This window comes from Balaenoptera ricei, chromosome 20 (assembly GCF_028023285.1).
Source record: "Balaenoptera ricei isolate mBalRic1 chromosome 20, mBalRic1.hap2, whole genome shotgun sequence".
Lineage (NCBI taxonomy): Eukaryota > Metazoa > Chordata > Mammalia > Artiodactyla > Balaenopteridae > Balaenoptera > Balaenoptera ricei.
Window position 1 is genome coordinate 3,106,729 of NC_082658.1, and position 15,226 is coordinate 3,121,954.

At 41.7% G+C, this 15,226-nt stretch overlaps 1 protein-coding gene across 1 annotated transcript in view; it reads left to right on the forward strand.

Annotated features, from left to right (window-relative positions):
• Positions 1-15,226, forward strand: part of KCNJ16 (potassium inwardly rectifying channel subfamily J member 16) — a 151,711-nt gene that overhangs the window by 37,553 nt on the left and 98,932 nt on the right. Inside the window, exons 4-5 of the mRNA XM_059906470.1 lie at positions 455-526; positions 1,371-1,529. The gene's annotated coding sequence lies outside the window, so the exon portion shown is untranslated. The remainder of the gene's footprint in view (positions 1-454; positions 527-1,370; positions 1,530-15,226) is intronic.

Consider the following 15,226-nt stretch of genomic DNA (forward strand, 5'->3'; position numbering starts at 1 on the left):
GCTGTTAACTCTATAATTAGCAGGCTATCAAGTCCAAAAGGAATAAGAGGGGATTGTGTACTGACATTAAAAAAAGCATCAGGGAGGGATAAATTGGGAGTTTGGGATTAACATATACACACTACTATATTTTAAATAGATAACCAACAAGGACCTACTGTGTAGCACAGAGAACTCTACTCCATATTCTGTAATAAACCTAAGTGGAAAAAGAATTTGAAAAAGAATAGATATATGTATAACTGAATCACTTTGCAGTATACCCGAAACTAATACAATGTTTCAAATCAACTATAGTCCAATATAAAATAAAAATTATAAAAAAGCATCAGACACAATACAGCTCTTTATTATTATTAAGACAAAAGTGCAGATATATACATATATTTTATCAATTTATCCATTATTCTCTCATCAAATAAATATTTATGGAACACTTATTTTGTGTTTCTAGGCACTAGGAACTCAGCCATGAAGAAGTGAAACAAGATGTTCACTTCCAAGGAGGAAACATTCTGGCCTGGAGGTACCATAAACAAGAAAGCAGATAATGCAAGAGCTGTGGATAAAACAGGAAAGAAGTAGAGAGTGACCGGCTTGTATTGGGACGGCTGTGCAGAACAGGGTGGCCAGAGATGGCCTTTCTCAGAAGATACCATGTATGCAGGTATCTGAAGGGCGAAAAGGAGCCCGCTTGTTGAGGATAGAGAGAAGCCGTTAATAGCAATACGCAGGCCACGCCCTCCTCTCGCTGGGGTCTGGGCCGTAGGCCCCCATCTAAATACTTGAAAGTTATAAATCAAGCTTACAAACCATTAATACAATATTTTCTATAATCCCACCTTGACAAATAAGCCTCCCTAACAACCTGGAAGTCTTGCTTGACATTTAGAATACCTTGAACTGTTTGGCACTCTTCACTGACACATGGCAGCATGGGGAGAGCTGGCGGCACGGGGAGAGCCAGCCCCATCCCTAAGGAAGCCTGTTTTTCCTTCTCCTCTCACCTCTGGCTGCTTCCACCTCTGGGGCCACCTGAGGAGGCCCCCAGGCTCGCGTGCAGACACCCGAGTCCACGCGTCCAAGCTCTGTCCACAGCCCCGCTGCCTGCCACTGCTTGACAACCTCTTGGGCCAAGAGAGAACATGTTACTATTTTCAACCAGTTTGACTTTACTAAAAGTCTCCCCTATGACTAAAAGTTCCGACTGTAAAGTTCTCGAGGTGTGACTGTGATGGAGATGTGTCAGAAAAATCAGAAAGGCCAGGGTGGGCAGTGGACAGTCCCCCAGTGCGGTGGAAAGTTATTAAGTTGAGCATAATCCGCTGTGCTCCACATCTATCTCATATCGGCCTTTTCATCTGTTACAGAAGCGACGTTCCAAAATGCCAGTCTAGCTTGTGGATTTCAAGGAAGAGTTTCCAATCAGATATGTGGTATCATTCATCCTCTCTCCACCCTCCTTAAAAGAAAGACCCTGACTGCAGCAACACCTACACGGGGAAAGGAGGACCAGCTCCGTTTTATGGGTAAGCAAACTGAAGCTCAGTGTTCCATAAGGTGGCAGAATAGAAAAGGGTTAGGAGCGTGGAGACTCATTTGGGTCCTGAGTATCCTACATGTTGGCTGTGTGACTTTGGATGAGTTAATATCTCTACCTTTAGTTGTATTTAATAAATCATCTCATCAATGGTGACAATGACAGTATTCATCACCTAGCGTTATTGAGGGAATTTAAATGAGCTGACACATGTAATGCATTTAACAGAATGCCTGGCACATAATTTATGGTCCATAAGCATTTGTTGGTTTTAATTATTCTACTACCAGTACAACTATTTCTGCTATGACTATTATTCAGAGCTACATTAAGTAATTGAGAGAACTTCAATGTAAGTTTTCTGATTCTAAGACTAGTGCCCTGGAAACCTTTAAACGAATGCTCATTTCAGAAAAAAAAAAAAAAAACGCAAAACAAAAAAGTAACAACAAAATCCAACAGCACCATTACTTGCAGACAACCACCGTCACGCACAATCACAGTATTAAAGGAGGTAAAGTCAGGGCATTGACACCTCCTAGTTTTGTAAAGGCAAAGCTGTGTCCTTCCCTGTACAATCACACTCACTGTGAAGCTCCTCCAGCCGCTGAGGGAGCTCTTGACTGTTCACATAAATGGAGTGTGACAGTTTTGAAACAGTGGACTACAAAACCTAATTACAATTTGGCCTTTGGCTTTAGGGCTGGAGGTTCAAAATCTCTCTCTCTCTGTCCTTCTCTACCTCCCTTCCTCCCTTTTTTTTTTCCTCTCTCTGTCTGTCTCCTCCTCTGACTGTCTCTCCCTCACATACACACAGAAGTACAGACACACAAAGACACACACGTACACACACGCACGGTTTTCCCTATATTGACCACTGTGCTCTTAGACTCGCTTTGGTGCCCTATGACTATTGTAGATAATCGCTCCTACTCAGTGGTTAACTCTACGTGAAATTCCAACATGACCTTAATTACCTTGTTGTGTTAGGCGTTGTATTGCAATCGTGACGGGTTCAACGAGTTAGGATATGGTAGCAAGGTTGTTTTGCAGAAGAAAATATTTTGTTCTCAGGCTTTGTACCTGGACTTCATACTGCTTCTAGGAAAACTTCTAGCCCCTGTGTGGTAAGAACTTTGAGCTCAAGCAGACTGGGGTCAAATCCTGGCTTTCCACAAGGGATTTCTACAAAGTTCCATCTCTCTGAATCTAAGTTTCATTTTCTGTAAGGAAGACTATCATAAATAACTACTTTAGTTATTGTTAATATTTATTATTGTGATTATTCCTTGAAATTAGAGCTAAGAGACTCTATGAAACCCATAATAATCCTTATCTGCCACTCGGTAGGAAAATCTTTGACAAAAAAAATTCTTAAGGAGCATGTTGTTAGCCTAGGTTCCTTAGAAAGAAAAGCCTGAGGCAAGGGCTGTATGGGGTCGTTTCTTTGGGGAAGTAATCTCAGATACGAGGCGTGGTGGACTGAAGAAGGCGAGCAAGATTGGTGGGGAAATGGCATTCTTTTGTCCTTTTTTGTGGCTGAGTAATATTCCACTGTATTTATGTACCGCATCTTCTTTATCCATTCCTCTGTCGATGGACATGTAGGTTGCTTCCATGTCTTGGCTATTGTGAATAGTGCCGCTATGAACACTGGGGTGCATGTGTCTTTTCAAATTATGGTTTTCTCTGGATATATGCTCAGGAGTGGGATTGCTGGATCCTCTGGTAGTTCTACCATACTGTTCCCATAGCGGCTGTACCGATTTACATTCCCACCAACAGTGTAGGAGAGTTCCCTTTTCCTCCACACCCTCTCCAGCATTTATTGTTTGCAGCAACATGAATGGACCTAGACATTGTTATACTGAGTGAAGTAAGTCAGACAAAGACAACTATATGATATCGCTTATATGTAGAATCTAAAAAAAAGGCTACAAATGAACTTATCTACAAAACAGAAATAGAGTCACAAATGTGGAAAAGAAAAGTATGGTTACCAGGGGGTAAGGGCGGGGGAGGGATAAATTGGGAGCTTGGGGTTGACATATACACACTACTATATATAAACTAGATAACTAATAAGGACCTACTGTACAGCACAGGGAACTCTACTCAATACTCTGTGATGGCCTATGTGGGAAAAGAATCTAAAAAAGAGTGGATACATGTATATGTATAACTGATTCACTTTGCTGTACACCTGGAACTAGCACAATATTGTAAATCAACTATACGCCAATAAAAATTAAAAAAGAAAGAAAAGATTGGTGGGGAAGCCTGCTAATAGCAGCCTAGTGGAGTGGTCTCCACTGAGCTTTAGTAGCTCCATTGCCTATGGCACAGGCATAAAGATCGGGGCTCAATGCGGTTTAGAACTGCCCGTCTGAAAGAAGGAATAAGAGGAGATTTATGCACTAGTTCCCGTCCTCCAAGGTTCAAATGTTGACCCCGGGGGCAGCAATTCCTTAGAGCTTCCGGGATGCACATGTATGAGTGCCCGGAAGGTTCTGGTAATCATCCCACTGTGTGGGTGTCAGAGAGGCCCCAGGGCAGAAAGCGCAGCTGAAGCAAGAGGCTGTCAGATGACACTACTGGCAGTTGCTGCCTTAGCAATGGTCTCAGTGGAAGAAGGGCCAAGACGATGTGAAGTGGAGCCTGAGAAGAATCTTCGGCAAGTATTTTCACTAACGATGGGTCAGTAATAATAATGGGTTAGTTGTTATCCTTTAGTAGAATTCAGAAGAATATACAAGTGCTTATAAGTTCAGACAATTGTTAGTTTCCTTGGGGGACAGGAAATAATGGAGGCAAACGCATTTTTTTCCCTCTTCTATTTAATGCAGAGTTTTTCGACCTTGGCATTATTCACGTTTGGGGCTCAATATGAATTCTTTGCTGGGGGCCGTGGTGAGCAGCTCTCTGCTCTGTAGGATTCTTAGCAGACGCTGTAGCCTCTCTCCACGAGATTCCAGTAGCAAACCCTCCACCACCCTTTCCCTCGTCCCCAAATTGTGAGGACAGAAAAAGTCTCCGGACGTTGCCAAATATCTCCAGGGGATGGTTGATCACCGCTAGCTGAGAATCACTAATCTCATAGCATTGCAATGTCTCTCCTGTCTCCCCTTTCTCTCTACCTGCCCACCCCCATACTGACCCCCATAACTGTTCTCCCCGCCCAAGTACACAAGCAGTTCATACCTATGACTTACACCCCCATCCTAGCGACCGGTACCAACCAAGATTTTTCTCTGTAGTTCTGTTTACTAGAAGTGCTATTAAAAGCAACCTGATAGAGCCAACGCAACTGGATGTAATTAAGAGCAGTTAAATAAAGGAATCTTATGAAAAAAGTATAAAGGGAGTACTCAAGTAGTTTGCCACAATGAGGTATGTTTAAAAATATTTTTTATGTGTTTTTCTCCATGTTAAAATGCTCCTCATTTAAAAAGGAACAGCTTAAGTACTACTTCAGAATGTTTCCTTTGGTAAGCCTAAACCAGACCAGCAAATTAATGAAGACAATATAAGTCTGTCCAGGAACAATTTTTTCCCTTTCAAATGTTATGCATTTCTGTAAAATAAATGTTTAATTTGAGAATAATTTTAGATTTACAGAGAAATTACCAAGGTAGTACAGATGGTCCCCTACACCACACACCCAGTCATCCTGTTACTAACATCTTCCACCTGTATCGTCCATTTGTCACAATGCAGAAAACAACATTGATCCTTTATTATTAACTAAAGTCGATACTTTATTCAGACATCTTTAGTTTTTCCCTAAAGTCCTTTTTCTGTTCCAGGATCCCATCAGGAGACCACATGGCATTTAGTCATCGTGTCTCCTCAGGCACCTCTTGCCTGTGACAGTTTGTAGCAACCTTTCTGATCCTGGGCTTCTAAATCAGCAGGTGATGGGTAGCCCTTCAGGGCAGAGCACTGAGGATAAATGTGAATGAGGATGAAGAGCCCCGGCTTTACCACCTGCACATCCACAGGGAAACGCTGTGTCACTGGAGTTTCCTGAGACATCAGGAACGTCGAAACAACACAACATAATTTCATAACGATGCACGAGGTTCCCGGGCACACAAAGGCTTGCAGTGGCTTTAGATTCTGATCCCAAACTCCCTTTTCAACCCCATTTCTTTCCGACCTCCCCTCTCACATCCTGAGACCCGGATGTCCCCACTAGTCGCCGTTCTCTGTGTCCTAAGATGTTTTGACTCGGCGCTGGACTCCTGCTGGTAACTCTGTCGGACTGTCTTTCCCCACCAGGCTACCTGTTAACACCCTGCCCATCACGCAGGGTCACCTCCTCTTTTGAGCCTTTTCTCACAGTCACAGTCAACTTCCCTGTCGACGCAGCTCCGCGGTCCTCAGCTTGGACTGTTTCTGGTTGTCTGTTCGTTCTAGGTGTCCGCAAGTAATAACAGTGACCTTAAGCATTCATGGCGTTCCCCCTGTGCCCCGTGCAGAGGCTCTTCATGCATTGCCTCGTTTAATCTTGGTAGCAAACCTAGGGCGTGGTTACTCCCTCGTGACCCCACTTTACAGAAGAGGACGTGGAAGCACAGCGCATTTCTCATTGTCCCGTAACTCGTAAGTGGGAGAGCAACGCTGGGAAACTAAATCTGCCCGACTCCTGACAAGGTCTGAGGCTAGCGCCTTGCTTTTCTAATTTCTAGTAAGTTCCCAACACCACTTTCCTGGCCAAAGCTCATTGCTCCCCATTCCACAATCCCGTGTGAGCTGCTCCGACATAGGGGTCCATTTCATTCACGTCTCCATTCCCAAGGCCCTCAGTTCAATGCCTTATACATTGAAGGCATTCACTAAAAGCTTACTGAATTGGATTTCTTAAAAAAAAAAAAAAAAAGTTATCCTGGCCTCGAAGCTTGAACCCGGAGCCCTGAAAGTGAGTTGGAAGAATGCTCATGGGAGGAGAAGAGCTAAAAATACCTTCTCATTAAAGTGACGATCAGAAATACCCGTGACCTCTGGGAAGGACATGCTTCAGGTCCTCTGGCTGCACAGGGCTCTGGGGCTGAGTTCTGACTGGAAGAAACACGCCCGTCCAGGGACCGTCTTTTGCCCACACTGGAAAATGACAAGGTGTGGTGGACCGCACTGCACTCTGGGACTCGGCAGACCAGGGGTCCAGACTGCGGGGCACTAACTCCGTGACCTCCAGAAAGTTTCCTGACCTCTCTGGGCTCCAGTTTCCTCACCTGGAAAATGCCGGTGGAGGACCTTGGGCAAACCTTGAGGGTCCCTCCAGCTCTAACATTCTGTGATTCTAGGTGCAGTTATGTGAGCCCTGGAAACAAGGCTCATCCACGCAGCCTTTTGGAGAAAAAGGAAAGGAAAAGGGAAAAGAAAAACACTTCCATAAATGTATTTATAGCACAGCCAGTGACTGTGAATCACGGCATAATTAATTCTCTTTTATACAGTTGCCTTGTTCCCTGACTTGGTGCAGTCATTCCCAAGCCCTCCTCAACAGCAACTTCATTGACAGATACGGCATTTTCCTTGTCGCTTCACACTGAATAAGTTCAAAGCATCCAGACTAATCTCTGAGTTTCTGCCTGTTCCAGATTTCTGTAACTGCATGATTCTAATCTTCTGTGACTGACTGACAGACCCAGTTCCCGAAGGATGTAAGATAAATGTGATCTATCTTGACTTCAGCAAAGCTTGGAATTAACTTCCTCACATCAATTTTGTCCATCAAGTTTTAGTATTAAGTGCTTTACCATTTAATTATGATTTGACTAGAAAAAATTGTCCATAGGCTGGTTTGACACTGCCGTGTGCAGATCCTGGAGTGAGTAGATAACAAACACCCTCTTCCGCAAAAGGATTTGACCCTCCATTTCCTAAATCTGATTCTTTCTGGCACAGCCTTCTGATAACTTGTCTTCTTAACAACACCTCCGAGAAGAACGTTTTCTCACAAAATATTTTTCCCTGGTCTCAGATCCCATTCCGGGATTCTTAAAATGGCATTTAGGGAGCTACCTGCAAGTATTCATGCTTGATACTGTCTTGAGTATATTTTGCAAACTTTGTTTTTATTTACTACCCATCTACTTCCACTATTGAGTTGAGGAAGTATCATTTCAGTTCCTTTCCCCCTGATTTAGGGAATCGAGGGTTTAGTCTGAAGCTAATAGCAGCTGATTTTACGTTGACAAATTCTGCAGAATGGCCAAAGTGAGAAAAACAGCAGGCCTGTGCAGCAGAAACTCAGGAGCTTTCACTTCCCATTTATTCCCATCTCATGTCACGTTTGAATTTTGATGGGAATGGTGTGAATAAAACGTAATGCAACCACAGTTCAGATTTCTTCTTTGACCTTGAACAAGGCAGTTTACCTACCGGGTTTCGGTTTCCTCACGTGTAGAATAAAGAAAGAACTTGGCTGGATGACTTTTAAGGCTTTAAAAAAATATACTGTTCAATGTAAAGATTCAGGGAGCAATCTGGATTCATCCGTTTTTATCTGTCCAAGCTGGCTTGTGTCCTAAAACAGTAAACATTTAGGGGTTATTTTAAAGTTTTTGTTTTTGAACTTAAAATCTTATTTTCCAATGATATGCTTTTGATGTATCCCTTCAGGGTAATGCTATATAAAATGTATGGCCACAAGGGTGGTGAATTTATCAGCTAGTAACAGCATCTTCCTTTTATCACCTGAGGTAGTAATAGAACATTATATGCTGCACTAAAAGTCTAAACATTTTGGAATCACTCAGAAAATAATCAGCCTGCCGTAAGTGTTCCTGAGACACATAGCAGTGAGCCAGACAAGAAATGCAATTTTTGGCAGAAATAACTAGTTTTCTTAAAGCAAGGTCCTTACCATCCACTTGACCCCAAATGGAACAGGTTTAAAAACACTCAGGGATTTCCAGCTTGTTCTGCTGTGTCTGTCTTCAACCAGCTGTGAGTACGTAGCTTGCCCTTTGTAGAGCTGTGACTTTCAATCCTTTCTTCAGTTTGTAAGCAGACAGAGGTACCGCTGCAGAAAATGATAGAGGTACTCTTTCTTGTTTTAATGATGTTCTATTTCGTGAGAAAAAATATATATGTAACCTTTTTCACTTTACATCATATAAAATTCATCTTACACATTTACAAAGAAACTTTGAGACTCCATGTAAGACAGCAATTTAAGACTTGGGGTCTTCTGAGTTAACTGCAACATTAGTTGTTGTGTATCCTTGGGGAGGGTATCTCCTCATCTGTAGCCAATCTGATTTCATAATGCAGCTCAACACTTACACTTGGAGAATATTGGAGAAAAAGGTGAGGGGTGCCCAGAGGTCTCGCATAGAATTACAAAGGAGATGTTGGTATGTAAACAGCTCTACGGTCCCATTCAGCAGCACAGGCCTCAGGGGCCTTCTGTCAGGACAAGTGATGGGAGAGGGCTGGCAGGTCTCGTGTCTAGTCATGGCAACTGTATTTTCCGAGCTTAGTATCTGATTGTTTCCCAGGCAGCCGAACGTCAGTGGACAGTCATGCCGATCCCTTACGCTGCAACTTCTCCCACATATTATCCGTGATGCAGTGAGATAAGAAATCCGTCAGGGAAAACTATGGGTCCAACATGGCAATTTTGGGTTTCTATTCACTACAAAAATGAACCTCAAGTAGGACTTGTTTTGCAACAAGATAAACATTAATTTCAAGATTGGGCTTGCCTCAGATGCTGGCTGATTCCAACTTTTAGTCTTGTGCGGTTGCCTTGATCTGGAGGAGACATTATTATTTTTTTATCTAGGGCATGTTGCTGGTTCCTGTTGTCTTTTCTGTAATGTATACTTTGTCTACCTGGTGCGGGAGAAAATGAGAACAATGACAGAGGAGAAATAGGGATGTATTTCCTCGTCTCAAAGCCACACCAAAACGAAAAACTACTAATTCCAAAACTAAACATGTTGAAGAAAACAACTTCTTCCTTTGCTGGACAGACACATGTGATTGGAAGCAGAATGAGAATTGTTCTCACACTGTGTGCTGCCACTGATAGAAAAAATGGACTTTGCTCCATTTATATCCTGTCATTCTTTAAAGTAATGTTTTTAGGTCTGTTTTTAATTCTGTTAATGTCACATTGCTTTAAATGGTCCTGATTTACAGTGGATTCCCTTTGTTAAGTCAGGGCTTCGTGATGTGGCATTTTCTAGAGGAAAACAGTGGCAAATACTGCTGAAACCTGTATATTATAAATGAGATCACATGACTTGCTTGCAAATACTCAGGGTACAAGAAAGTTCCCATTTTTTAATCAGCAGATGACAGCCCAGATGAGTAATGAAATCATGGTAGGAGAGAAGGGTTAAGGTTTTTCTAATCCATCCCCTCATTCTAAGCAAGGTTACATTCATCTAAACATTCTTAGAGTGATTAAAGTCTTCCCTATTTATTAAAGCTTCCAAGGAAGAAAATCCATCGAGCAGTATATTGTAATAGAAAGACTGTGGCTTTAGATTTTGCCTATATTTTTATTCTAGCTTTTCTGTTTATAGGCTGTATAACCTTGAACAATTACATGACTTTTAAAAGCTTAACTATCGGTCCACCCCCAACTCTCACCCAAAAATGTCTCATTAATTAAAGTTGGTAATAATTACTACATATACTATTGTGAAGATAACAAAGTATAGCATGTATGGTGATGTACCCAGTGAAGATTGCAATTTTTATGTGAGGTAACCATCATTTGGGTAATTTATACAGGTTTCTGTGTTTCGGGATGGTACCTGTTGATCTGAGAAATTCCCTAAGAAGTTGCTGGAGATACACACAGGTGTCAATCTACTGTTCTTGGTGAGGACAAACAATTGAATTTTGATTAAACTAGGATCTGAGTGCTCTGGGGATGTGACCTTTTCATAACCTCAGGTAGAGTGAAATTCTGCTGGTAGGGTAGGGCGATATGGAAAATTTACATGAGAAATAAAGGGGTATCCTGGAAACAAAAGGGTTGAGGACTTAACTCCTCTCTGAAATTCCCAGGTGGTGAAACTCACTAGACTGGACCAAGATGGGTGGCCTCAGTGAAGCCTTCCTGTCAAGGAAGGGTGAGGTGGCTCTGGGATCTGTAGCAGGGGAAGCGCGGGCATATTCATAAGTACATCCTACACTTAATATTTCTCCAGTGTTGTCCCAAATGTACCGAGAACCAACCAATCCCGGCTCTTTGTCTAAAGAGAGCCAGTCTTTACAGAGTCTCCACAAATGAAGTAAAATTCCATTTCTAATTTCCCAAAGCCTGTTCTCTCTTAGTAAAAGAGACTGTGACTTGTAAATCTTACTATCCGGCAGAATGTCCTCAGCTCCTAGACCATTTGCAGGCGGCTTCCAGCTTATTTGGAATGGTATGAAGACTTGAGAGGTTTCTCAAATCTGGTGTGGGAAATGGAAAAGATTCAATTCTTGGTGGTCAAAAAAAAAAAGGGAAACGATTCTCTTCATATCACTGAGAAAAACATTGGCCTTGTTCTTTGGCCTTTGGTTTCATAAACAAGCTTGTTAAGGATCAAAACAGCACCGGGGCCACAAATTCCCTTAACATCATCTTTTACTTTATTCTCACCATTTTAAAATTGAAGGAGTTTGTGTTTAAGAGAAGAATTCCTAGATAAAGCTGTTCTTTTCTCTCCTCCCTGTTTACCTCTATCCCAGGTCACCCTTGAGTGCTATCTAGGAGAGGTACTTTCACTGGTCCAAACTTTTTACGTATTTCTCAGCCAGTTAGATCCCACTAGATAGAAGCTCTCCATCAATTCTTCACTGCTGTCCATCTTTTTTCAAACATGTTGACATCTTGGTCACATCTTGTCCTACAGCCAACTAAAGAAGATGTGTTGATGTGAAAGATGGCAGACTCTTAACCTCGCATGGTTAGCTTAGGGACAGTATTTATTTTCTCCCCATCATTCTTCTCTTAGATATGGAGAGCACTTAACACTTCTCAATTTGCTTTTGGTCAACATTATCTAATTTGGTTCTTGTATAAACTTATAAAGTTCGTGGTATTATGCCCTTATTATAGATTCATCGTTTAGTCCCCAAATATAAGTGAGCTATGCTAGGCCAGGTATTGAGGATACAGCTTTGAGGAAGCCATATGCTCTGCCTTCAAGGAGATTATAGGCCAGTGAGGAATAAAGGTAAGTAAAGGGGCAAGTGTACTATAGGGAAATGCGTGCAATCACAGGGCTCCACGGGAAGGCGTAAGAGAGAGAATAATGTTGTGAGACTAGAGTAGGCACTGTTGATGTAAACCACTTGGCCTTTACCGTATCGGTACATGCTTGTCTGTCTGCCAACTGCCAGCACCTTCATCTGTTTACCTGAGAGGGCTTCCTCTGGTCACCTAGGCTATTCATCCCTTGGCCAATGACCAGTCGGCATTAGTGCTTGCAAACCCCAGCTCCCTTGCTCCTTGCTGCATGCTCCTTGCTGGTTTCTATCCTTCCCCAGCTGGGTCAAGCTCTAATTACCCCCAGTGAGAACTGTCTTGATAACTCTCTTAGCTTCTCTTCCCCCGTCTCACTTTGGCACTCTCTGTATTTCCCAGGATCACGTTCCAAACAAAATACTTGAATTCTCATCCATGGCTCAAAGTCTGGGAGACTTCTGGGAGAAGCCAAATAAGAGGAAAAGATCAATAAAATACCTTTTAATGATAAAGAAAAACATGTATGTTTATATTTAGAATATACTTCTTCATCCTTTAATTCGTTCATTCATTTAATAACATTGGAGTGCTTCCTACGTACTACGTGAGAATTGCTGAGTATCTGGGATGAAAAAGTAGACATAATTTGTGACTCCAAGTAAAAATAAACTTATAGAAAGAATCTTGGATACCTTCAATAAGGAAAACAAAGGAAAAAAAGCAGGGCATTAGGAGTCGTTTTGAGAAAAAGAAACCCCTCATTTTAAAAATGTGGACACAGGCTGAGAGAAGGCCACCTGGCTAGTCTAGGGCATTGCAAGGACAGGAACGCAGGTCTCTCCATTCTAGTCCAGTATTCTTCCTGTGGTACCACGTGGAAAAATGGAAAAGAAGTGAACTCTTTAAATTTTATGACTGTTAATTATGTCCAGAAATGTATGTGATAAGGTGGTAACCACTGACTTTTTGTTTCAAATGGACTTTAAGTTAACTAGAGGAAGAAGTAAGTGAGGAAATTATTTCTTCCACTTCTTCTTAACCCACCCTCATCGGCCAAAATCAGCACTCCTAACATCAGACTCTAAAAAATAGCAAAAAAACAAAAAAGCAAACAAAAAGCCCCACTTCTATTGATGTACCTGCAATGGATTGGGAAGAAATAAATGGTTCCAAATGCTTTTTTAAATTTTTATTTTATATTGGAATGTAGTTGATTAACAATGTTGTGTTAGTTTCAGGTGTACAGCACAGTGATTCAGTTATACGTATTACATGTATCTATCCTTTTTCAAATTCTTTTCCCATTTAGGTTCTTATAGAACAACGAGCAGAGTTCCCTGTGCTGTACAGTAGGTCCTTGTTGGTTATCCATTTAAAATATAGCTGTGTGTACGTGTCAATCCCAAATGCTTTTTATATCCTGTTTTCCCACCCCTGATCTCAGAGCGATACTGTACTATAGTTCAGGCTTTCTCTCTCGAGCTGGACATGACATGTGATGGAAGGAATTTTGGGGAATTTATCATGGACCACAGCATGGTCCCCCACCTTCAATAGCTGCTCACAAGGCAGAAGCCAAGAAGGTGATTGGGGTCCTAGGTTGTCATTGGAACAGGCGGGACATGTCTGAAGGTGGTTCAAATCCAAGTCCAGGGCTCTTTAGTATTATTGGATTCAAAAACAGAAACTGCTCGTACTGGTCCAGATCCCCTCCTGTTGGTTGTAAGAGTGGTATCAGGTGATTCCCAATGACTTACTTATTCATAAACCAAATTAATAGAAGTAAGTTCTGATTCTTACTGGTCCAATTAAGGCATTCTGGCAATTGCCTTTTGGATAAGGTTGTGACTTCTGCTTTATTATGATGGTACCTGCAATTCATAGATGGGAACCATGGGCTCTCCTTTTATGTTCTCCTAAATTAGAAACACTCAACAAATGCCTTATACACCTACAGCCCCACAAATATTTATCTTCCTTGGCGTTCTAGCATCCTTTACATTTATCCCCTTCCCTAGGCCTCTAGCAATTACAAAATCCATTTACTGTAATTACAAAGCTCCATTATAATTTGATATATGCGACAATTAATATTCACCATCTGTAATCTTCCAAATGAATATCTGTTTATTCCAATACTTCAGCTGTGACATCTAAAAATGAAGGTAAATAATTTGACAAGGACCTCAAAAGCCTTGAATGTTTTCTTTCAACTGAGAAGTGTGTGACTTCTTAAAATATCTCAGGCTCTTTCTTTCATAGGACTTCTGTGAATGCCCTTATGGATATTTTTGTGAGACTCGAAAGGGAAAAGATTTGGATTAAAAATTTCTTGGCTGTTTTTAGAGAAGTCCTTAACAATCGAAAGATGCATTTAGAGATTTTTTTCTAAAGGGAATGCTATTCTGTTGTCAATGCAATCCCTAGTTAATAACTGAGGCACTAGAGTTCAAATGATCATCGCCACCATCATCAAGTAGAAGTATCCCTCATCATTATCTAAGGAATCTAATATTATACTAGTTTTAGTTGGAGTTCTTGGTTGAAATAGAAACCAGCAAACCACCTCTGGGTAACTTAGGTGGAAAAATGGTAGTTCGTGAGATCTGTAGGATCTCTCAGATTTAAGCTGGAGAGCCAGGCTCAAGCAGAAATCAAGGAAGGAAAGGTCCCTTCAAGGTGTCCCCAGTGGACTTTGAGACATCACTGTTCATCAGCTGACCTTTGTTATTGCTGCCTCTGGGGTCCAGCAACCCTGGACACTGGCTGTTGCTCTGCAGAACTGAATTGCTTTTGGACGTTTCCTGCTACGCCAGGGGAATCCCCATATTACACTGAAATTTTTCTGACTTTCTACATGCATCTCTTTTGTTATTTTTTTTCCACTCCAGGGTCAAATGCCGGCCACAGCATCTGATTAACTAAGCTAGGCAATGTGTCCAGAGTTTTTCCTCCAAGAGGCAAAGACAGGTATATCTGATGTTCCTTTTGATTCACAGTAAAAAAAAAAAAAAAAAAAAAAAAATGGAATTCCACCTCCTACCTATCACGTGGTCCTGGTTTTCTGGAATCATCAAGATTGAAGCCTGTTATTCAGATGTAATGATTAATAGTGCTCCCCTCATTCTGAAATGTATCCAGGTTTGGATGATGCTACGGAATGAATGTGTGTGTCTCCCCATAATTCATGTGTTAAAAACCTAAACACCAAGGTGATAATGTTAGGAGGCAGGGCCTTTGAGGGGTGATGAGGTCACCAGGGTGGAGCCCCCATGAATGAAATTAGTGCCCTTATAAAAAAGACCTCAGAGAGCTTTCTAGCTCTTTCCACCATGTGAGACAACAGCCTTCTATGTACCAGGAAGCGAGTTCTCACCAGACCCTGAATGTGCCTTCATCTTGGACTTCCTAGCCTCCAGAACTGTGAGAACTGTTTGTTATTTAAGCCACCCAGTCTGTGGTGTTTTGGGGATAGCGGTCTGAAT